At 51.8% G+C, this 22173-nt stretch overlaps 1 pseudogene; it reads right to left on the bottom strand.

Annotated features, from left to right (window-relative positions):
- LOC127474808 (uncharacterized) overlaps positions 1-22173 on the bottom strand; it is a 1366245-nt pseudogene that overhangs the window by 1282110 nt on the left and 61962 nt on the right.

The raw sequence follows: 22173 nt of genomic DNA, 5'->3' as shown, positions 1-22173 counted from the left end.
CAGGGTTCCTTTGGTTCTATGAGGCCCTGCAGTGTCACAGTGGCCCCTTGAGTCCATGAGGTTCCTCAGGGTCAGAATGGCCCCTTGGTTCCATGAGGTTCCAAAATGTCTCAGGGTTCCTTTTCTTCCATGAGGCCCCACATGTCAAAATGGCCCCTTTTTTCCACCACATTTCAGTGCTCCTCTGTTCCTTTATTTCCACGGGGCCCTGCAGTGCCACAATGGACGTTTTGTTCCATGAGCTTCCAAAATGTCTCAGGGTTCCTTTTTTTCCATGAGGCCCTGTGTGTCCCTTGGTTCCACGAGAATCCACAGTTCCCCTCTGTTCTTTTGGATCCATAAGGCCTTGTAGTGTCACAACTGCCCCTTGATTCCATGAAGTCCCACAGTGTCCCTGGATTCCTTTTGTTCCATGAGGTTCACCTGTGTCACAATGGCCTCTTGATTCCATGAAATTCCACTGTGACCCAGGGTTTCTTTGTTTCCAAGAGGTCCTGCAGTGCCACAATGGCCTCCTGATTCCATGGGTTTCTGCAGTGTCACAATGGCCCCTTTATTTCAGGAGGTTGCCCACTGTCCTTGGGTTCCTTTGGCTCCATGCGCCCTGGAGTATCCCAGTGGCCTCTTGATTCCATGGCTTTCCCCAGTGTCACAATGGCCACGTAATTCCATGAGGTTCTGCAGTTTCACAGTGGCTCTTTGAGTCCATGAGGTTGCACAGCATCATCACAAAGCTGAGCCCATCCTGATGAAAGTTCTGAGGAGGTTAGGAGGAACTGGGACAAAAGGGAAGGAAAACTGGGCAAGGAAAGAAGGGCTTGACCAACAGAGAGGAAAGATTTTGATGAGGTAAAACCAGGTTCAGGTAATGTTGAGGGTGCTGAAACACTGTGCAAACACTCCTGGTAGGCCTTTACTCTCTTTGTAACCTGAAGCCTCAACACTACCTAAAAGTGCTGCCCCTCCCATGGAAAGGAATCCACTGCTCTAATTCCAAGCCAGAAAAAGCCCAAACCCAGAACTCCAGACTCCAGTGCCCACTCCATTCCCAAACCTGTATTGCCAGTATGAAAAGCCATAATCCTGACCCAGCTCAAGAAACTCTTCCCCTAATCATGAACTGCCAGCAGAACAACAAACCTCCCAAAGTTCTGCCTAATCCCCACCCTGAGATCTAAACCCCAAGCCCTGACCATTAAGCACCCCCACAGCCCTTGGGAGCAGGGTAAGGACCTGGAGGGCCCAGAGCAGGCCCAGGGGGTTGGCAGAGGAATGGGAGGTGACCTGGATCTGCTCAGCTCTGCAGTGACCCCCAGGAGAAGGGCCTGGGCTCTGGCAGGGATGTCCTGTGGCACAGGGGCTCAGGATCCAAGTTCAGAAGGCCAAGTGCACATGGCAACAGCCAGAGCTGGTGCAGAGACATCAGGGAGGGTCTAGAAATGCTGCTGGGAGGGGGTGGGAAAGCAGGAGGGGTGTGTGCAGCCTGCAAGGCCAGAGCAGCAGCAGGGCCAGGCCAGGACAGGCTGCAGGAGAGATGGCCAAGGGCTCTGGCAGGGCTGCAAGGCCCAAAGGCACCCAGGCCTTTGTCCCCTTGCCTCTGGCAGCTGCCTCTGCCACTCAGGCCACCACAAGACACTTGCCTGGCGGGTTCTGCACTTGGTTTCTGCCTCGCCCCTCCCTCAGCAGCCTGGCAGGGGTTGCCCAGTTTTGGGCCTTTGTTGTTCCTCCCCTCCCATCCCAGTGCCCCCCAAACAGCCCTGAGCCAGCCGGGAGGGACAGGATCTGCTGGGCCAGGGCCTGGGGCTCAGGCCTTGGCCTTTGTGCTCCACAAAACCAAGGCAGGCTTTGCTCAGCATTGCAGGGGCCTGCCCAGAGCCTTTGTCTGCCTGCACTCCTGGCCTCCAAGGAGCTGCTCCAAGGAGTCCCTGGGGAGGCTTTGGCAGTGCCTGCCCTCAGTGGGGCCCAGCAATGCTTCAAGGCACTTGCACTTTGGCTTCTGACTTCTTCAGCAGCTGCTTCAATCTTCTCTCAGTACCTCAGGATCATGGGCTGGGCTGCAAACACCCCGTGGGGCTCATTAAAATGCAGAAATCCCTCAGGATCTCTTTGTCTTCCTTTAATTGTCTTCAAGGCAATTTTAAAACAAGCCTTTAAAATTTGTACTTTTTTTGGTTTAATTCATGGATGGATATTTTTTAGTTCAGAGAAGAGGTGATAGAGGTGTTCTCCAAGTGATCTTGATGTTGAGTGTCTCCTCAGGAGATCCACACTGACCCTGGATGATCAACCTTGCTCCTCACCCCCCAACCTGACCAGTTCTGACATGGCCCATCTTGGACTGACAGCTGATGCAACTCCAAACACACTGTGGGACCCATTAAAACACTGAAAACCAAATTATTTTTCTTTCTTTAATTGTCTTCAAGACGTCAACAACAAATTGGAGTTGTTTTGTACTTTAGCTAAGGAGGAAGATTTTAAAGTGGAAGTCACAAAAAATATATATATTTTTATGAAAGGGAATGATTTACACAGAGCCTTGGGATGCAAGAGGATCAGGGTGCAAAGGATTTGGATCCAAAGATAAGGGGGCAAAAGAGTTTTGAAGCACTTAATCATTGACCAATTTAGCAGTTTTCAGGTGGTTCAACAGCATTTGCCACAATTTTAACAGTGACTGAATTAGAGATTCACAATAACAACATTTACACCACAGTCAATTCACACCCACACCCAGGCAGGGCTGTGTGGACACATCAAGAGCTGGGTGTGTGAAGGTCCCTCTCCCAAATTATCCTTGTTGTCAGGGAAACAATCCCACAAATCCCTTTGTGTTTGCCAACAGACAAGGGTCACAGCTGGAGGAGTGTTTGTGGAGGGGGATCAGACTTGTCCTGGGCATCAGGGAGGGTCTTTGGAGTGTTGCAAACTGGAGGGTTCCCGAGCTGGGAGAGGCTGCCAGAGGTGTCCCACTGAGAGGGAGGTGCTGGGGAGTTGCCAGGGCCTCCCTCAGCCCCACTGGTTGTGGGCTCCCAAGGGGACTGGCTTTAGTTATCTGCTGAATTTCCATCCTGGGGTCAGGAATGACTGGAGTTTCCCAAATATTTGGGAATTGCATCCAAACTGTTCCATTAGGGCTGTGATTCAGGCAGTAAATTTTCCAAGGCTTTCATGGGATGACTGATTATCCTGTGTTCCCCAACTGTTCCACTCCAGATTGTTCCTACCTTTATGGTCCAGGAGCAGCTGGTCCAGTCCAGGGACACTTTCCCACAACCCCTGGTAGTCCAGGGGCTCTTCATTGCTCAGCTGGTTTGGTCAAGGCTTGTCAGGAGCTCCTGAGATTATACCTATAAGAAGGATGGGCACAGACTTAGTTGTAATAAGACAAGTGATAATGGTTTTCAACTAAAAAAGAGCAGATTTGAACTAGATAGAAGGAAGAAATTTTTTACACTGAGGGTGGTGAAACACTGGCACAGGTCACCCAGAGAGGTCATAGAAGCCCCACCCTTGGAAACATTCAAGGCCAGCTTAGAAAGGGCTGTGAGCAACCTGGTCTAGTTGAACGTAAACCTGTTCACTCTGGGTGGGGGGTTGGACTAGATGTCCTATAAAGGTCTCATCTGATTCAAACTATTTCAGATTCTATAGTTCTTTCCTACAGAGCCAAGGCTGACTAGGATCCCACAGGTTTCAGACCCAGCTGAGCATCCCCTTTGATGGCCCAGCTGGCAGCTCTGCTAAGAAGCTGCTGCAAAGAACCTCCAGACCTAAAGGATCTTTTGTGCTGGGCTGAGCTGTGGCTCTCAGGGCTGGGGGTTGGCTTTTGGCTGCCAGGTGCCCACCAAGGCTCTTTCTTACTCCTCCTCCTTCTCTACTCCCCTTGGTGCCTGCAGGGTTGTTTCTCCCACATTTCTCTCACTCCTCTGTGGGTTCCAGCACCCTGGATTTTATCCTTTCTCCAAAGGGTTATCACACAGGGGCCTCTGGAATTGCTCTTTGACTCAGCTTTGGGCACTGGCTGGTCCATTTTGGAGCCACCTGAAACTGGCTCTCTCTGACACAGAGTCAGCTCTTGATCTCCTCTTCCCTAAGGGAAACCTGCAACCCCCTCCCTGCTACCAAACCTGATCCACAGGGTCATTCAAGTGACCAGGGACACAGAAGGTCTTTGATCCCATTATTCTTCAGGCTGGTTAAACAAGACTTTGTCCTCTTCCTGTCCCTGACTGCAGGTTCTTTCTGTCAGAGCAGAGCTGTGCTGGACCTCAGCCGTGCTTTGCTCCAGACCCTGCTGGGGTGGGGGCAGATGGCAATGGGAGAGTTGGGTTGGACTGGATGATCCTTGTGGGTCCCTTCCAACTCAGCATAATCTGTCATTCTGTGTTTGTTTGGGTTTGGTTTGGTTGTGTTTGGTCTTTTTCCCTCCTTTTGATTTTCCTTTCTTCTGACCCATTAGTTTTTTCTTCATTGTCTTGGGCCTTGCTGGGCACCTGATGGCAGGACAAGTTTATCCAACTCAGTCATCTTGACCCCTTTTTTTGTCCAAGTCACCATTAACTAGACGAGGTTTCTCACAGACTCGCTGCAACTTGGTCTCATCCACAAAGGAGTGGAAAGTGCATTTCATCCCATCACCCAGAGACATAATAAAGATGTTCCATAGGAATGGTCAAGGGCTGGTCCCTGATGGATGTCACCTGGGAATTGCTGCCAAGAGGAATTTGTGCCATGACTTTTGACCCTCATCAGTCATTCAACTTCCCACTCACCACATGTTTCACTTCTCCAGTCCAGCTCTCACCAGTCTGCCTCTAAGGAGATCACAGGAGACAATGTCAAGAGCCTTGAAACAGTCTGGGCACAGAACATCCCCTTCTTTTCCCTCCCACAGGGGTTCTGCAATCCCTGCCTTGTCCTTCCCATGCCTGGCAATGGCTGCAGGAAGACTTGTCATATCCCCTTCCCTGCTGAGCCTGAGCAGTCTGGAACTCTGCCAACCCTCCTTGCTACCCTGTTTGCAGACTGCTTCCATGTCTGCCTTTGCCAAGGCCCCAGGAAGCTCTGGGCTGGCTCTGGCCTTTCCAAGGGAGAGGTCTCCCAGTGACACTGCCCAGCCTTCTCAATATCCCTGACTCCAAAACCTTTTCTATTATCCCAAGGGTCCAGTCTAGTGCTCAGGACACGACACACATTCTCATGGTTCTTCAGGAGAAAATTAGAAGTGGTTTCATTAGAGAGGTCAACAGGTGGAGCAGCCCAGTCTGGTCTGGTCCCACAGCAGTGCCCAGCCCAGGGTGCTGCAGAGCTCTGGGCACTCCCCCCACAGCCCCAGCCCCTCTGAAGGACACAGCAGCTCCTGGGGCACAGAGAGGAGTCTCAGCATCCCCATCAGCTCAGGGGCTGGACACTCAGCATGGCAGGAGGAAGTGGAGGTCAGGGAAACTGCAGGAGCCCTGGTGTCACCTGCAGGAGATGCCCAGCACAGCCTGACTGTGCCCCTCAGTGCCAGCCCCTCTGCCCAGCCCAGCACAGAGTCCTGGCCCAGGGACAGAGCAGCCTGTCCCCAGGGGGGGGCTGCAGAAAGAGGTTTCTCTGTGTCAGGGATTCCTCTCTGCAGGCCCAGAAATGCTGCCTTGCTCTTCTGCAGGGACATCCCTTTGCCCAGGTCAGTGTGTCCAGGCTGCCTTGGCCAGTTGCAGATCCCAGCCTGGGATCCCTGCAGGGCCCTGAGCTGGAGGTGCTGCTCTGCACAGGGAGGGGCTGTGGCACCCTGGGCTGAGCCTGCACTGGCCATGCTGGTCAGGGTGGGGAGCAGACCCAGCAGGATGGGGATCACTCCTCTCCACCCTCTGCCATAGTCCTGGAAGGCTCAGTAGGCAAGAACAAGGCTGGGCAGGACCATGGGCTGTTTCCAATGGCACAAAGGGCAGGGCAGGGCTCCACTCCATGCAGCCTGTGGGCTGGAGAGTTCTTCAGGACACCCTCCTGGAAAGCCCAGCCCTGGCTCTGGTACAGCCCTCCCTGAACTGGGGAGGCACAAGGGGAGTTCACTGCGGGTGAGATGAGTCACTGGCCAGAGCCCTTTCTCTGTTCCTGCTGCATCCCCTGGGGTTGCAGAACTCTCCTTTACCAGTTCACAGGCAGATTTAGGACTTGATCTCTGGTGACTCCACCCTGGGCAGGATTCTGCTCCAGGGCTCCATTCCCTGCTGACTGGATGGGACGGGCTGTCCCTGCAGATCCTCTGTGCTCTCCTGCACTTCCTGAGTTCCTACAGACAAGTCTTCACCTGCCATCAGAGCCCTCACAAGCTGCAGAGCCCCAGGCAGGTGACTTGGAGACCATTTGCCACTGGCCACCAGCACAGAACATCTGACCCAGCCCTCAGTCCCTCAAGTACCCCAGTGAGTCACTTCTCTCACTGCAGGGACTGAATGGGGAAACAAGCAAAGCAATGAGACTTTGCAGAGTCTATTCCTTGGCCTTGTTCTTTACAACAACCTTTCAAAAAGAACAAAGTCTTCAGGAACTGCCCAGGGGGATCCCCTTTCCTGATGGAAATGATGTTAAGGAGCCCAGCTCTGTGCCAGCAGTGCCCAGGGCCTGTCCCTGCCCACGGTCACAGGACTGACACACAGCAGGGACTGAGCTGCCAGAGCACTCAGGCCTTGGGCAAGGAGCAGAAAGGAGAGGGAGGCAGTGGAAAAAGAGTATCACTGAAAAGGCCAAGAGCTGCTGTTCCCTGGCAGTGCTCCTGTACCAGGACTCTTTACCCCTTCTCACCTGCACACAAGCACTGCCCTCCAGCTTCAGAGAAATTCTTGGAGGACGAATCAGGAAAAAAGAACTCAAGTCCTTTATTATACACAGAGGTTGTGGTTCCTCATGTACAGAACAACAAAGGCAGGATGTTTGACAAAGAAGTTGCTTCAGGAATTTTTATTTTGTTTAAGTGCACACAGAGAATGATCCCTCATTTACACAATTGTGGGTCAAAATAAAGAAGTAGAGAGTGAATTATGTATGACATGCTGAATAAATTTCTGTGTTAACAACATGAAAAGGGGAACACATGTAGGAAACCTCCCTACTGCCATTCTCAAAAGCTTTAGAAGGCAGACTGGGAGACTAAAGTGTTACACAATGAGTGTTCTGCAGAAGAGAGGCAGGTTGTTGCTCCTGAAAAACATCCAGTCATCATTTTCCTCAGAGTGTCCCTGAGCTCCTGGTTCCTGAGGCTGTAGATGAGGGGGTTCAGTGCTGGAGGCACAACTGAGTACAGAACTGACACAATCAGATCTAGGGATGGGGAGGAGATGGAGGGGGGCTTCAGGTGGGAAAACATGCCAGTGCTGAGGTACAGGGAGACCACGGTCAGGTGAGGGAGGCACGTGGAAAAGGCTTTGTGCCGTCCCTGCTGAGAGGGGATCCTCAGCACAGCCCTGAAGATCTGCACATAGGAGAAAACAATGAAAATGAAACAAACAAAACCTATAAAACAACTTATTATAAGAAGACCAGTTTCCCTGAGGTAGCCTGAGTGTGAGCAGGAGAGCTTGAGGATGTGTGGGATTTCACAGAAGAACTGGCCCAAGACATTGCCCTGGCACAGGGGCAGGGAAAATGTATTGGCTGTGTGCAGCAGAGAATAGAGAAACCCAGTGGCCCAGGCAGCTGCTGCCATGTGGGCACAAGCTCTGCTGCCCAGGAGGGTCCCGTAGTGCAGGGGTTTGCAGATGGCAACGTAGCGGTCGTAGCACATGATGGTGAGGAGGGAAAACTCTGCTGAGATGAAGAATAGAAAGAAAAAGAGCTGTGCAGCACATCCCATGTAGGAGATGGTTGTGTTGTTCTGGAGGGAATTGTGCATGGCTTTGGGGACAGTGGTGCCGATGCAGCCCAGGTCTGTGAGGGAGAGGTTGAGCAGGAAGAAGCCCATGGGGGTGTGCAGGTGGTGGTCACAGGCTACGGCGCTGAGGATGAGGCCGTTGGCCAGGAGGGCAGCCAGGGAGATGGCCAGGAAGAGCCAGAAGTGCAGGAGCTGCAGCTCCCGCCTGTCTGCCAATGCCAGGAGGAGGAACTGGGGCATGGAGCTGCTGTTGGACATTTGCTGCCTCTGGGTGTTTGTTTCCAACACAGGAGAAGAAGACAATAAGAGGCCAGTTAGTGTGGACTTATCTAAACAAAGTCAAAGCTGTATTCTGTAGACACTCCCCATGTCACACCCTTTTGATTTCCTAGGAGATCTTCCTTCAGCTCCAGTGCTGGGTCCCTACTGAACAGCATTTTCTCTGTTTTAGCATCACTGTGCTTCTGTGCAGGGGTTTCACATAACAAGGATATGTTAAGGGACAAGTTTCCATCTTGGAGGGGAATTCAGAGCTTGGAAGGAAACCTCAGGGAGACAGCCAAGTGTCCTTATGATGGCATTTGATTTAAGGGGACTCAGCTCCTTCCCCAGCACCACAGGCTGCACTGGTATGGGCCATATTCCGTTTGCAGGTGAAAAAAGGACCGCTCAGACTAGTCCTGATGGGTCTAGCAGAGGTGATGCTGGTGCTGCCCACAGGCAGAGCAGTGGCTGAAAGCACATTAGGAAGCTCAGATAGACCTACTGAGCACTCACAATTCAGATGTCTCAGGGACCTGTCAAAATTAATACTTTCTTAATTATTTATTCCTCCCATTCCTCAAGAGTAGGAAACTGGAAACACAATCTCAGGAAATTTCTTTAACCTTATAAAAATCTTTGTCTTGGAAATATTCTGAGAGGGAGCTGAAGTTCTGAGCATGTCCTCCTCCTCTGCACTCCAGATGCTCTCAGAGTTGCACTTAGAGAATCTGTAGTTGGTGGGCAGTGCCAGCTTTCCCAGATGCCTCCAAAAGCTGCAGTCCCATTGCCCTGCATGACCAGACTTCCTGTGCCAAGATCTGTTAAAAATTCTCCCCCAGTGAGGTCTCAGCATCATTCTACATCTGACAGCCTTTAACTTCTCTCTGTCTCACTCCCCTACCCTGGGTGCTGCAGGCAGTGCCCTCAGCCCTGCTGGGCTGTGCAGAGGAGCTGCTCACCAGCAGAGCTGTCTCTTTGAAGCTCTTCTTCATTGCCAGGAGCTCCCTGTGTGCCAGGAGCCCAGCCCAGCAGCACAGCAACAGCCCCAGGCATTTCATGACCCTCAGGGGACGTTGAGGCTATTTACATGAGACTCAGTCCCTGAGAGGAAGTTCAAACAACTTCTCAAGAAGTCAGTCAAAATGAGATTGAAACACTAAAGTTTCCTTTAATGCTAATAAGTCTCACTGAGAGACACAACTGAGACCATGTCCCCAGGTTCCAGTTAGAGCAGAAAACTGCAGACAGTGATTAAAAGGATGGACAAACAAGGGAAAGGTGGCTCTGATGCTGAATAAACTTTGACTTGTTTCCTTAATCAAATGGGCCAAGCCCTGACCCCCAGCCCCTGGGAAGGCACATCCTGTCCCTGCCTCATTCCTCAGGGCTCTTCCTGGGGCACTGGGATGTGGGATGTGCAGTGCCAAGGGCAGGACCATGGGGTGGCACCTGCCAGGCTGCTGAGCAGGGACAAGGAGGCCATGAGGCCCCAGGGCTGCAAGGGCCACTCCCCTCCTCCTGGCATCAGGGGCACAGACAGCAGCCCTGGCCAAAGGCCTGCAGAAGGTGGCTGTGTCAGGGCCTTTCAGCTTCTCCCCATGCCTGTCTCCTCTCCAGCCCAGGCTGTCCTACGGTGTCCATGCCCTGCCCCTTTCCCTGCAGGCTGTCGTCATCCCCCCGGCTGCCCCACCTGGCTGGCACCTTCCTGCACTGACATCTCTGCGTCCTCCCTGGCTCTTCCTGCACACACAAAGCCTTGGGCTCATCCAGACTCCTTCTGGGTGACGTGTTGCAGCACAGCATTTTCCTTGGAGTGAAATTCCTTTTTCCTCATGTCCACTCGGGACCTCCCCAGCTGCACTTGCCATTAATTCTTTCTTTCTCGTGCTCTTTTCTGTTATGACAAAAGGATCCACCTTCTCTAAATCCTCCCTTCAAGCCATCTGAGGGCTGTCCTGTACTGTCCTCAGTCTCCACACCAGTGAGGCCACAGCTCCTTAGCCCCTCTCTAGTACTCATGTGCTTGAGACCGTTAAAGCCCATCTTGGGAGATCTCTGGGCACTCACTGTTTTTGCAGATGAAAATGTCGTGCTCATAGTCTAAGGAAAGCTCAGTGATACTTTTTACCAAAGCCATTGCTACACTGCAGGGCCTTATGGAGCCAAAGAATGCTGGGAAACAGTGCAACCTCATGGAATCAAGGAGCCATTGTCACACTGTGAAGCCTCATGGAATAAGGGATCCAATCTTTGCCTCAGATTTTGTCAACAAATTAAATTTAAGGAATTACAGAAGTGGGATTGAACCACTTTTGTCCCACACATTTTAATGATTGGCCAAATGAGAATATTTATATGAAATGAATCAGTTTTTCTTACAAATGATCAGACAAAAGATCTTAATCAGAATTATTTACTAGATGGTATAAAGACTGAAACTACTAGTAGTACAGATAGGATAGTGCACTATATTGAAGCAATTATTGAAACAATTCTATTAAAGCTAGCCAAAAGAAATAATTATTAAGTAGAGATCTGAAGTAACTCAGCCAGACCAATGTTCATGGGGAGATTTCTTTTGCTCAGCCTTGAGGAGTGTCCTTGGAGGGCGTCCCCACCCAAGGTAGGAATCTCCACACATCTACCCCAAGAAGGGCTGTGTTAGAAGAACCTACCTGGATGAATGGGGACTGGACTTCTCTAGTAGGAAGGGATTGACTGCTCCTCACAAATGGACAGGCCAGTTCCCAGCTTCTCTGTCCCATCCAACTTCCAAAAGCAGGATGTGTGTTTGGAGTTGGGTTAACCAGGCAGGTTTGAGCATCATTCAACACCAAAACCATTCCCATGGTGCCACCAGTAACTCTCAGATCTCACAGACAGCTTGCATGAGAGCTGGCACTGTTGGCATTCTCTGATGGGATGATGGCTGAAATAGAGATGTGGGCAGGCCTGGCAGATTGATCCCAGCACACTCCCCAAACCCACCAAGGCAAGCTCTACGTGCTGACAGTAGTGGACACAACCCCTGGATGGCAGGAGACACCCCCTGTGCCTCCCAGCACTGCCCAGAACACCATCCTGGGCCTGGAAAAGCAAGTCCTGTGGAGACATGGCCCTCCAGAAACACTGGAGTTGGACAGCAGGACTCTTTTCCAAAACAAACTTGTGCACACCTGGACCAGAGAGCTCAGCATGGAGTGGATGGATCATATTCCCTGTCAGGCACCAGCCTCTGGGAAAGTGGAATGGCAGAGTGGACTGTTCAAAACCACCTTGAAAGCAATGGGCAGTGGGACCTTCAAACCTTGGGATCTGCATTCAGCAAAAGCCACCTAGTTAGTTAATCCTGTAAGCTCAAGAGATAAAACTCCAGGCCAGTTCAGTGTCTAAGATCAGCTCAAAAGAGCAGGTCCTTTAATCAGGCCCACAGGCCCAGGGGAACACACACGACGTGCCCTCCCAGGCAATGGTTCTACAGTTTTAGAAGATGGTCCATCCCATGTCAGAACTCTCCACCCCCCGGTTCTGCCCAGTTCTGCCCCCGACATGGCCCTTGGGGAATTGGGTTTGGGGTATTTGGGACCCCTTCTTCCTCATCTTTCTCTTCTTCACAGCACGTACAGTCCTTGGAGCGCCTCCAGAGTTCTGGGCTTGAAGGTTGCTTTGTCTCTTGTGGGATCTTGTTGTCCAGGCCTAGGGTGTGATGTTGTTCAATAGAGGTGTTTTTCTACAATTCTACCTTGCAAAGAAGTCTAAACATGCTAAAGGAATTTAGAAAGTTTGATGTCAAATGGGATAATAAGGTTAGGTCTGTGTAAACTACTATGCTAAAGGGTGGCATATAATACAGCTGCAGGACTTTTGCATTAGACCTCTGATGGCCCATCAAAGCCCATCCCTCCCTTGACAAATCTTGAAAGGCAGGAAAAACCCTTTTCCCAGGCCCCTCACGGGAACTCTGCACAGGCCCAGGAGATGTTGGGGGTTCGTGGCATGGCCCGGGACACCATCCATGGATATAATAACTCAAAACTTCTTGGAGTGTGGGGGCTTCTCTCCCCCACCCCCAATGGATCAAGGCCACCACTTCAACTGACAGACACTGGAGCTGCAACTCCCAAGTTCCATCGCTGGACCCCGTGGGTGGTGACTATAGACATCTTTCCACTCTCAGCTTTCCTTTCCTTTACTCTCCCTCACCCTTATCCTGTCTTTCTTTCTCTCCCTTATGCATTTTCCCTAAAGGTTCTCTTTATGCCATATTGCTGTAGATGAGAGATAGAGATGATAACACCCAAAATGGCAACATACCTGTTTACCTTTGAAACAAAAGTGTTCTAAATTAAACCCTACATATATATGTTTTCAAACACCGATTATTTAGTTTCATTTCACTCTAATCCACCCCAAGGGATTTATTAATAAGAACCTGGTTACCCCTTCCTTTCTGGGATGGGTAGTAACAGACCCCTTGTAGCAGGATGTTCTACCTGGAAAAGAATCTGATGGGAGAATGCAGGCACTGCAAACTCTCTGTGGGGAGTTACTGCTGGTGCCAAGGGGTTGGTTTAGTGTTGAATTGTGCCAAACCCAGCCTGGTTCCCCAACCTTCCAACACACATCCTGCTTTTGGAAGCAGAGTTTGACAAATCAGCTGCTCACTGGCCTGGGAATATGTGACTGGAGATCCATCACTGGATAACCATAAAAGCCCAGGGCCAACTTTGACAGAGCAGATTCTTCCACAGACTTTGTTGAAGTGTGTGCAGCTTCTGCTGTGAAGCAGGGACAGCTCTTGATGGTCACTGCTGAGGGGGTAAAAGAAAGAGAGAGCTCTGCCTTGATTTATTTCTCTCAGACCCCGCCGGGCCCTCCCCGCTTCCTGCCGGGATCGGACACCGCCGGCGGCCCCGGCCCTACCGGGCTCCATCAGCCTGAGCAATTGCTGCCAAGGAGGGGCCGGGGGCTTCCTCTTGGCCTTCGTCTCCCTGGCGCTGGGGCTCGGCTTCTACCTGTGCCAGAAGGTGAGGGGGGTCCCAGGGGGTCGTGTGTCCCCCCAGAGCGTCTGTGCCCCCCCGGGGACCCCCCACCCCGCTGTCACCCCCTTTTCTCTCCCCACAGAGCTCCTGAGCCGGCGGCGGCCGCAGCCCCTCCCCGGGGCCTCGGGCCCAGCCTGGACCCCTCCTGTCCCTGTGAGGATTTTGGGGGGTCGTGTGTCCCCCCCTCCTCTGCTGCCACTCCTGATCCCAGGAAAGCTTCCCAGTTCTCCCCAGTCCCGGTTATTGGGGGGCAGTGGGGAAGGGGCTTGGGGGAATCCCAAGGGCTGGAGCCGAATTTTGGGGGGCAGAACCAGCCCTGGGATGGATCAGGAATGGGGACCCCCCTGTGTTCCCCTGTGTCAGCCTGCTCTGGGGGGTTTTGGGAGGGCACCTGCCCCTCAATAAGGCACCCAGCTCACCCCAAAACGTGCTGGGACCACCTAAACTTCCCCAAAGCTGCTCAAGGACTCCCAAACTTACTCAGAGCCAATCCTCGACCCCACTCAACCCCTTTTCTGGGGAGCCTTGTCTGGGTACTGGTGGTGCTGGGAGCCCCCCCTGCTTTGGGAGAGGAGCTCTTGGATGAGTGGGGAGTGGGAAGGGGGCGTTTGGTGGGAAAAGGGGGTCAGAAGGGATAAAGCGGTGGTAGGACCCCAAACTGAGTGGGAAGGGAATGAGACCCCCCAAAAGTGAAGGGGGAGACACTGAGGATGATGGGAAATGGATGGGAGAGGTCAGAAGAGTGTGCAAAGGGGAGGGTGGGACCCCCAAAATGAGCATGATGAACTGGGGATGAGGCAGGGGATGATGTGGAAGGGTGGGAGAGGGGAAAAAAAAAGAGTTGGGACCCTCAGAGTGATCCTGGGGGGGGCTGGGGATTGAGAGGAAAATGGGAACATGGGAGGAACAGGGAGAAGTGTGGAAAAGGGGGGGTGGTCTGGCAGGTTCGACAGTCCCATGGCGGTCTTTGGGTACAGGGAGGGGAGGCTGGGAAAAGGGGGATGGCCCTCCTGAGCTCCCAACTTACTGTGGGGTGCTGGGGGTTGCTGGATCGAATTTTAGCCTTGGATTATGCCAACAGTTTCAGTTTAGAGGAATTACAGAGGTGTGACTGAAACACTTTTGTCCCCCAGGTTTTAATGATGGCAAATCAGATTTATTGATAGAAATTATTTATTTATGGTTACAAATGATCAGACAGAAGATCTTCATCAGAATTATTTAGTGCACAATACAAACACTAAAACTACCAGGAGTACAGGACAGTGGTCTACAAGCAATTGTTGAAGCAATTCTACTCAAGCTGGCACAAAAGCAAGGACTATTAATTAGTGAAGGATGTAACTGCCAGGCCAACGCTCGTGGGGGGATCTCTGCTCTCAATCTCCAGGACCGACCTTGGGGGGTCCCCAGCAAAGGCAGGAATCTCCACACATCCCCAGAGAGGGTTCTGTAGGAAGAAGCTGCCCCTGAGAAAGGGGACTGGCCCTTTCTGGTCAAAAGTGATGGACTGACAGTCACTGGACTCCAGGGGGTGCCTCATCATCAGGGGGTTCATTTGGGGTGGAAGCAGCGGCCAAAGCTCTTCCCGCAGTCAGGGCATTGCATTGCTGGGGCTTCACTTACTGGTGGGTCCGTTGGTGTTTGGTCAAGTGAGAACTCTGTTTGAAGCTCTTCCCACACTCCCCACACTTGTAGGGCCTCTCCCCGGTGTGGATGCGCCGGTGGGTGACGAGGTTGGAGTTCTGGTTGAAGCCCTTCCCGCAGTCGGTGCAGCGGAAGGGCCTCTCATCCGTGTGCGTCCGCTCATGCAGGAGAAGACTGGAGCTGGTCTGAAACCTCTTCCCACATTCCAAGCACTTGTAGGGCCGTTCCCCGGTGTGGATGAGCTGGTGGGTGCGGAGGTTGGAGCTGCTCCTGAAGCTCTTTCCACATTCCCCACAATTGTACGGCCGTTCCCCAGTGTGGATGCGACGGTGTTGGATCAGGTGGCAGTTCCTGTTGAAGCTCTTGAGACACATCCCACACGTGTAGGGCCGTTCCCCAGTGTGGATGTGCTGGTGTCTGAGCAGGTCTGTGCTCTTCCTGAACCTCTTCCCACATTCCAAGCACCTGAAGGGCTTCTCCCTGCTGGGAGGCTGCTCAGGCACCACCAGGTCAGAGCTCCCCCTCAAGCTCCGGCCGCCTTCCCAGCACAGGCTGGCTCTTTCCTCCTCAGAGCACCCTGGGCTGGCTTTGGAGCCCCTCCTGCGGGGGGATCTCCGGCCCTTTTCCTCCCCGCTGCCTTCCTGCGCCGGGGAGCCCTTCAAAACGGCCTCTCCCACCAGGGTCTCACGGGGGGATTTGTCCTCCGGGCTCTCCCTCCTCACCTCGGGGCCTGGGGCAGGAAGCAAGAAGGACAGGCAGGGGATTTGCCTCCGGCCCACAGGGAAGGCCAAGGACATCCCCCCAACTCCGGCCCCGGCAGGACGGCGGCGCCAGCGGGGTTGTCCTGCAGCCGGGGCCATGCTGGGCTGACAGAGCCAGCACAACACCCGCCCAAAGGGACACTGACTTCCTCCTCACCTGCCTGGGGGGCCCAAGGCATCTTCCTCTTCCTCGCAGCCTCCTCCTCCATCCACCCAAGCTTTGGGAAGGACAAATCCTGATGGGGGGAAAACAAGGGCTGAGCGCGTTGGCTTGGGGGTTCCTCCTGCCCAAGTCCATCTCTAGAACTCACTGGGCATCCTGTGTCCATAAAAACCTCCAAACACCAAGACTCAACCCAGAAAACCCCAAATCATCGAGATTCAGGCAAAAGCCTGTAAGAAACAGTGAGAAGACTCCTGCCCCCCCAAACTGAAAAAAGTTGAGATTCACCTAAAAAATACTCTAAAATATGAAGATGAGCCCAAAAAAATTCTCCTAAGATTTCCCCTTCTCTGGTTTCCCCCCTTTATGGTTCAGAGAGTCTCCCCTGTCTGGGATGCTGGGGGTTCTACCTAGAAGATGCTGGGAGTGTTGGGGGTCCCAAGGCTCCCTTCTCCTCTGATTCTCGCCTTCGGGATACTGCATTCCCAGAAATTCCCCCTCTCCAGGTTCTCCACTTTGTTGTCCTAGGGGATCCCAGGGGTCCGCACTGTCCAGGCTTCCCCTTCTCCGTGCCCCCCCTCACCAGGCTTTCAGGGGCCCTCTGAGGGGGCACTGGGAGGGACTGGGGGGGAACTGGGGCACACTGGGGGGCACTGGGGAGTTACTGGGGGATACCAGGACACAGGGGGGGACACTGGCAGGTTACTGGGCCATACTGGGGGTTACTGGGTGCTCACTGCAGGATCACTGGGCCATACTGAGGGTCACTGGGAGGTCACTGGGATATACTGGGGGTACTGGGATCCCCTTACCCGGATGTGGTACATCTCCCACCCCGGATTTTTGGGGGCATCCATAGGACCCCTCCTCTGGGGGCTGGAGGATCCCTTGAAACCCACTGCTGGGCTTTAGGGGACCCTGTAAAATCCCCTCAAAACCCCTGAAATTCCCCTCTTGACCCATCGAAACCTCCTCAAGGACCCCTCATCCCTCCCCAGCACCCTCTAAACCCTCTCAGTGACCCACAAAACCCACCTGGGACTCCCCAAGCCCATTGAGGGACCCTCAATCCCCCCCAAGGGCCCTCCAAACCGTCTGGGACACCTTAAACCCCCTAGAGACCCCAAAACTGCCTCAAAGGTCCTCGCAAAGCCTCCCAGGAACCCAAAACCTCCCAAGAGACCCCCAAAGCCCACCTGGGACACCTCAAATCTTCTCAGAAAACAAAACCCACATCAGAGCCCCCCAAAACCCTTCAGGGACCTTCAACCTCGCCCCGAGTCCTTTCAGGGACCCCTCAAAACGTCCCCGGGAACCCCCGAACTCCCCCGCTAAGCCCCCCCGAGGCCTCCAGCCTTTCCACCCACACCCGCGCTCCCCGCAGCCCCCGAGGGGATCCCCAGACCCCGCTCTCGCCGCCCCCCCGCCAACTCACCCAGCGAAGTGCAGCGGCCGCAGGCGAGTCCTCCTCACTCCCGACCACGAGGCCAAAATGGCGCTCGCTCCGCGCGCCCTCCGCCTTTACAGACCCGCCCCGCAGCCAATCAGCGCGCGGCCACGGCCCCTGCCCGCCCCCCGCCTGCGCGGGGCATTGTGGGAGTTGAAGTCCTTGCGGCGGGGGAGGATCGGACTTTTTTTGGTTTTTAGTTTTTCTGTCTTCTTTTATTTTCTCTTTTTTTCTTTCCCTCTTTTCTTTCTTTTTTCTTTCTTCTTTCTTTTCTTCCCTTTTTTCTCTCTCTTTTTTTTCCTCTTTTTTATTTATTCTTTCTTTTTTTTTTCTCATTTTTTCCTGTTTTTTCTTCCTTTTTTTCTCTTTTTTTCTCCTTTTCCTCTTTTTTCTCTCTTTTTTTTAAATTTTCTTTTTTCTTATTTTTCCCTTTTCCATTTTTTTTTTTATAGTTTTCTATCAATTGTTTTATTTAAGGACGATTTAAACACAGATCAAAACAATCTCCATGTACATATCTTACAAAATCAGACAATCTGCCTTGTTCCAGGTTTGTGTGGATTCCCAAGATCACAAACACTGAGACATCAAGGGTGAAAGTGAAGCAACTTTATCCTGTCCCTTGCCACAGCCTTCAATCCACACCCAGCCCTGGATTTCTGCAAAGCCGCTGGGCAGGAGCAGGAGATGGAGCTGGTGCTCGGCGGGAGGGGCAGCAACAACAAACCCGTGTCTTTGGCACAGGGGAAGGAATTTAGTGCTTGAGGGGTTACATTCCACAGGCTCCCCTGGGGATCAGCTTATGCTGGGACAGTGAGAACAGCAAGAACATTCCTAATAAAAATGCCCGAGGGAAGGGAGCGGAGGGGGAGCAGGGGCAGGAAAAGGAAGCAGAGCGATGGAAGATGGGCTGGGGCGGTCGGGGCTGGGGGAAGGCAGGCTGGGCAATGCCTTGTTTGGTCCAGCAGCTGGACCAGCTCCAGGGCAGGTGTCGGGGCAGCCTCTGCCACAGGGACATGGACAAACAGACCCTACAAAAGCTCTCAGAGGGGTTGGGGGCTCTGGGCGGGGCTGCGCTCTCGCCTCAAGCCAGGATATCCCAGGGCAGTGGAACAGCAATTCCTGTCAGCTCCCAGCAAAGATTATTGGGGTTTGCACTGGGGAAATATTGATGCTCCAGCTTCTTCTTCTCTTTTTAGAACTTTGAGCTTGCAGTCGGGTAGAAGGGCTGGTGGGGGAGTGGGAAGAGACCCACTGAGGGGCACATCTCATCCCTCAGTTAGATGGAACTAAACCCCTGATCTTGCTTAGGAAGAGCTGCTGATGCTCAGTTGTCTTCTTTCCCTTCTGCTTTAGTGGGATATTACATTTCCCTGCAGTATTGGTGATAGAAGGGTATGTCAGCTGGAATGGTTTGGTTCTTACAGAAAGCATCAACAGATTTTAAGGAAGGTTTTTTTACATAGGTGAGACCTCCAAAAAAACCAAAAACCCCAAAGGTAATATAAGTGCAGAATAAAGTGAACTTTGGAGTTTTCTTTTTAATTCTTGGGTAGAAAAGCCATCCCAGTTAGGGACAGCAATTTATTGCATTGCTGAAATAAAACCAACCAACAAACAAACAAAGACATCTGACTTTGTTCTCTTTCGGATTTGTTTTTGATCATAAGAATCCTTCTAGTGAAAAGGGCTAATTTACTCTTTCTAGAGGAATGTTTTAAGTGTGATTATCACAATATCACAGCTGCTGAAAAGGTCTAAAATAGGACACTGACCTTGAACCTGTTCCTGCGTTTAGGATGTGGTGCTTAACATTCAAGAAACAATAGAACTGCAGCTCATTTATTAAGGTATCATCTCAAAATCTACACTTTTGCTCTGTAAAGACATGCCACAAGGATTGTAGAAAGCTTGCAGTATCCCAGGAAGTACATGTGGTATTTTATCAGTGTAAATATGGATAGGATTTTCAAGATTTCTGCTGGGATAACTCCATAACTAAAGTAAGTTTTCCCTTTGCTACTGCACTAGTTTATGATTTAATTTTTACTGACATTCCACCAGTCACATTATTAGCTTCACCAAAGGAAAGGGAAATAATCCTGTATTATTAAAGAGAGCAACTGAATTCCCTCAGTCACCTTATCCTTGGCTGTCTGAGACAGTGATGCACTTCAGCTTCCCTAAAGAAACTTCCACTAAAAAAGAGCTTGGGGTGATAGTGAGAGATCCAGATTGAAGGGTGTGCCTGAATTATCTTTAGGGAGGAGACCTTTGTTGGTGGGTGACAGGCAATGTACCTGTGGCTCCCTTTTTCTTTCTGGGTTTTTTTTTTTCCCTTTCTTTTTGTCAGAGGCTTTGGAAAAGGTGTTTTGTCAAGAGAATAATATTCATTTATAGCCATGTGAATGGTTTCTATCCTATACCAGTGAAGGCAGTCACCTAAATACCCATACCCATGCCTTTGAAAATAAAACAAGGAGAAAATATGGAGTATTTGTTTGAGACCAGACAAACTGAATGTAGTTCAGTAACATGGTAAGGCAATTGCTGTTATTTCACAGAGACATTTCTTTCTATGCTGGAACTGAGGGTAGCACCAAAAGCTAAAAGCCTTGCTTTGTGTATCTGTGAACACACTGTGGGTAAGTTCAAAGGAGCATTCAGAGATTGTGTTGTGTGAGCCTTTTTCCCTAAGATCAAAACAAGGAGTAATTATTGCTAAATGCAGCAGATGGCTTTTTCTCTTTATTCCCAATCACTGATTAAAGAAACATAACTCAGATGTGATCTCACTCTGTGCTCCAGCGAGATTAACATTAGAACAATATTGTCACTGTCTACTGGTCTCTTGTGCTCCTCACTGGAAGGCACTTGGTGCACCCCTGGATATCCTGCTAATGAGGTAAAAAACTAACCCTTCTAAAGTTCCAGATTTTCCTCACCTGTTTGGACACAGTTGGACAAACTGGACCAAGTTAGTACTTGAAAGCCATCAGCTGGATTTAGCATTAATTATTCTTTGATTTGATCGTAGAGGAAAAAAGCTCACACAAGACAATCTCTGTGGGCCCAACAGAGAAAACATCCCCAGGGTCCTGTTAGAGCATAAACCTGCAAACAGGGATGACAGGTCAGAGAATCACAGAATCATCAAGGTTGGAAGAGACCTTCCAGACCTTCTAGTCCAACTGTCAACCCAGCACCACCAGAATCACCCCTAAACCCCATCCCAAAGCGCTACATCCAGATGCCACCTGAATGCTTCCAGAGACTCCACCACCTCCCTGGGCTACTTGTTCCAATGCCTGAACACTCTCTCAGTGGAAAAAGGGTTTTTGAATATCTAATATGAACCTTGGCTGATGCAATTTAAGGCCATTTCCTCTCTTCCTGTCACTAAAGGCTTTCCAAAAGACACCGACCCCCACCCCTCTAAAACCTCCTTTCAGGTCATTGCAGAGAGCAATGAGGTCCCCCCTGAGCCTCCCCTTCTCCAGACTCAACCAGCCCAGTTCCCTCAGCCGTCCCTCAGCAGACATGTTTTCCAGAGCCTTCCCCAGCTCCGTTCCCTTCTCTGGACACGCTCCAGCCCCTCAAGGGCCTTTTGGCACTGACGGGCCAGAACTGGACACAGCACTCCAGCTGGGGCCTCCCCAGTGCCCAGCACAGAGGGGCAATCAGTTCTCTGCTCCTGCTGGCCACACTCTTCTCCACAAAGGCCACAATGCCCTTGGCCTTCTTGCCCCCCTGGGCACACTCTGCCTCATATCCAGCCCCTGTCAAGCAGCACCCCCAAGTCCCTTCCTGCTCAGCAGCTCTCCAGCCCCTCTGCCCCCAGCCTGGAGCATTCCAGGGGGTTGTTGGGAGCCAAGGGCAGGCCCTGACACTTGGCCTTATTGATCCAGCCTGTCCAGATCCCTCTGCAGAGCCTTCCTGCCCTCCAGCACATCCACACTCACACCCAGATCAGTCAGTCTCCCAAACAGGACAAAGTCTGACCACCAGCAGTCCAGGCTGTCAGTTCTGCTGCCCCCTCCTTCTTCCACCCAGAATGGAAAACTCCATCATTTTGGGGTCTCTGTGCCCGTCGGCTTCGACCACCACATCCCCCACCAGTCACAGAATCATGGAATGGTTTGGGTTGGAAGGGACCTTAAAGAGCATCTCAGTCCAACCCCCTGCCATGGGCAGGGACACCTTCCACTAGACTCAGAGCTCAGAGCCCCATCCAACCTGGCCGTGAACACTTCCAGGGGTGGGGCAGCCAGAACTTCTCTGAGCAACCTGTGCCAGGATCTCACTACCATCACAGTCCAGAAATTCTTCCTAATATCCCATCTAACCCTTTCCTAATCTCATGGAACCAAGGGGCCACTGTGATATGTGGGGCCTCCTAGAACCAAAGGAGTCCTGAGACATTTTGCAAACCCATGGAATCAAGGGACCTCCCTTACCAGCCCTGGCTTCCTGTTGGGGCTGTCTGCTCTTTCCCACACTCTGCATAGTGCAATTCTTTCCTGGGGGCTACTTCCAAAGCTTCACCTCTCTTTAGGCCTTGGAATTCCTGTTTGCCACCAGTGCTGATGTGTTGTGGCGCCTTATGGAATTTTCCTGCTTTGACAGTGTTTTGAGACAGTTCATTGTGCCCTTCAAGTCCTTCCATGTGCACACACACACACCACTCTCACCAGTGTCTGGCCCTCCAAAGAACACAAGCCCTGATGATTTGTAGCTCCCACTCCAGTGGTTGGCACTTGGACCTCCCTCTGTACCCAGAGCTCAGAGCTCCCTTGTGCCAGAAAGTTTAAAGAGATTGTGCCTCATTCTGCCAAGACAACCCTTGGAAAAAAGTGTCCCTCTGTGTTTCCTGGGATAAGAGCACTCTATTGTCATCTTCCAAAACCTTGGAGAGGTCCCAGAGATCTCCCAGGAAGGAATTTGGGGCCTCAAGCACATGACCCGTATATAGAGGCTGAGGACTCAGGGGTCAG

This window comes from Manacus candei, unplaced genomic scaffold (genome assembly GCF_025592945.1).
Source record: "Manacus candei isolate 608988 ecotype Guabito, Panama unplaced genomic scaffold, ASM2559294v1 h1tg000045l, whole genome shotgun sequence".
Lineage (NCBI taxonomy): Eukaryota > Metazoa > Chordata > Aves > Passeriformes > Pipridae > Manacus > Manacus candei.
The sequence above is the reverse complement of the archived record's forward strand: the minus strand, read 5'-3'. Positions and strand labels throughout refer to the sequence as shown.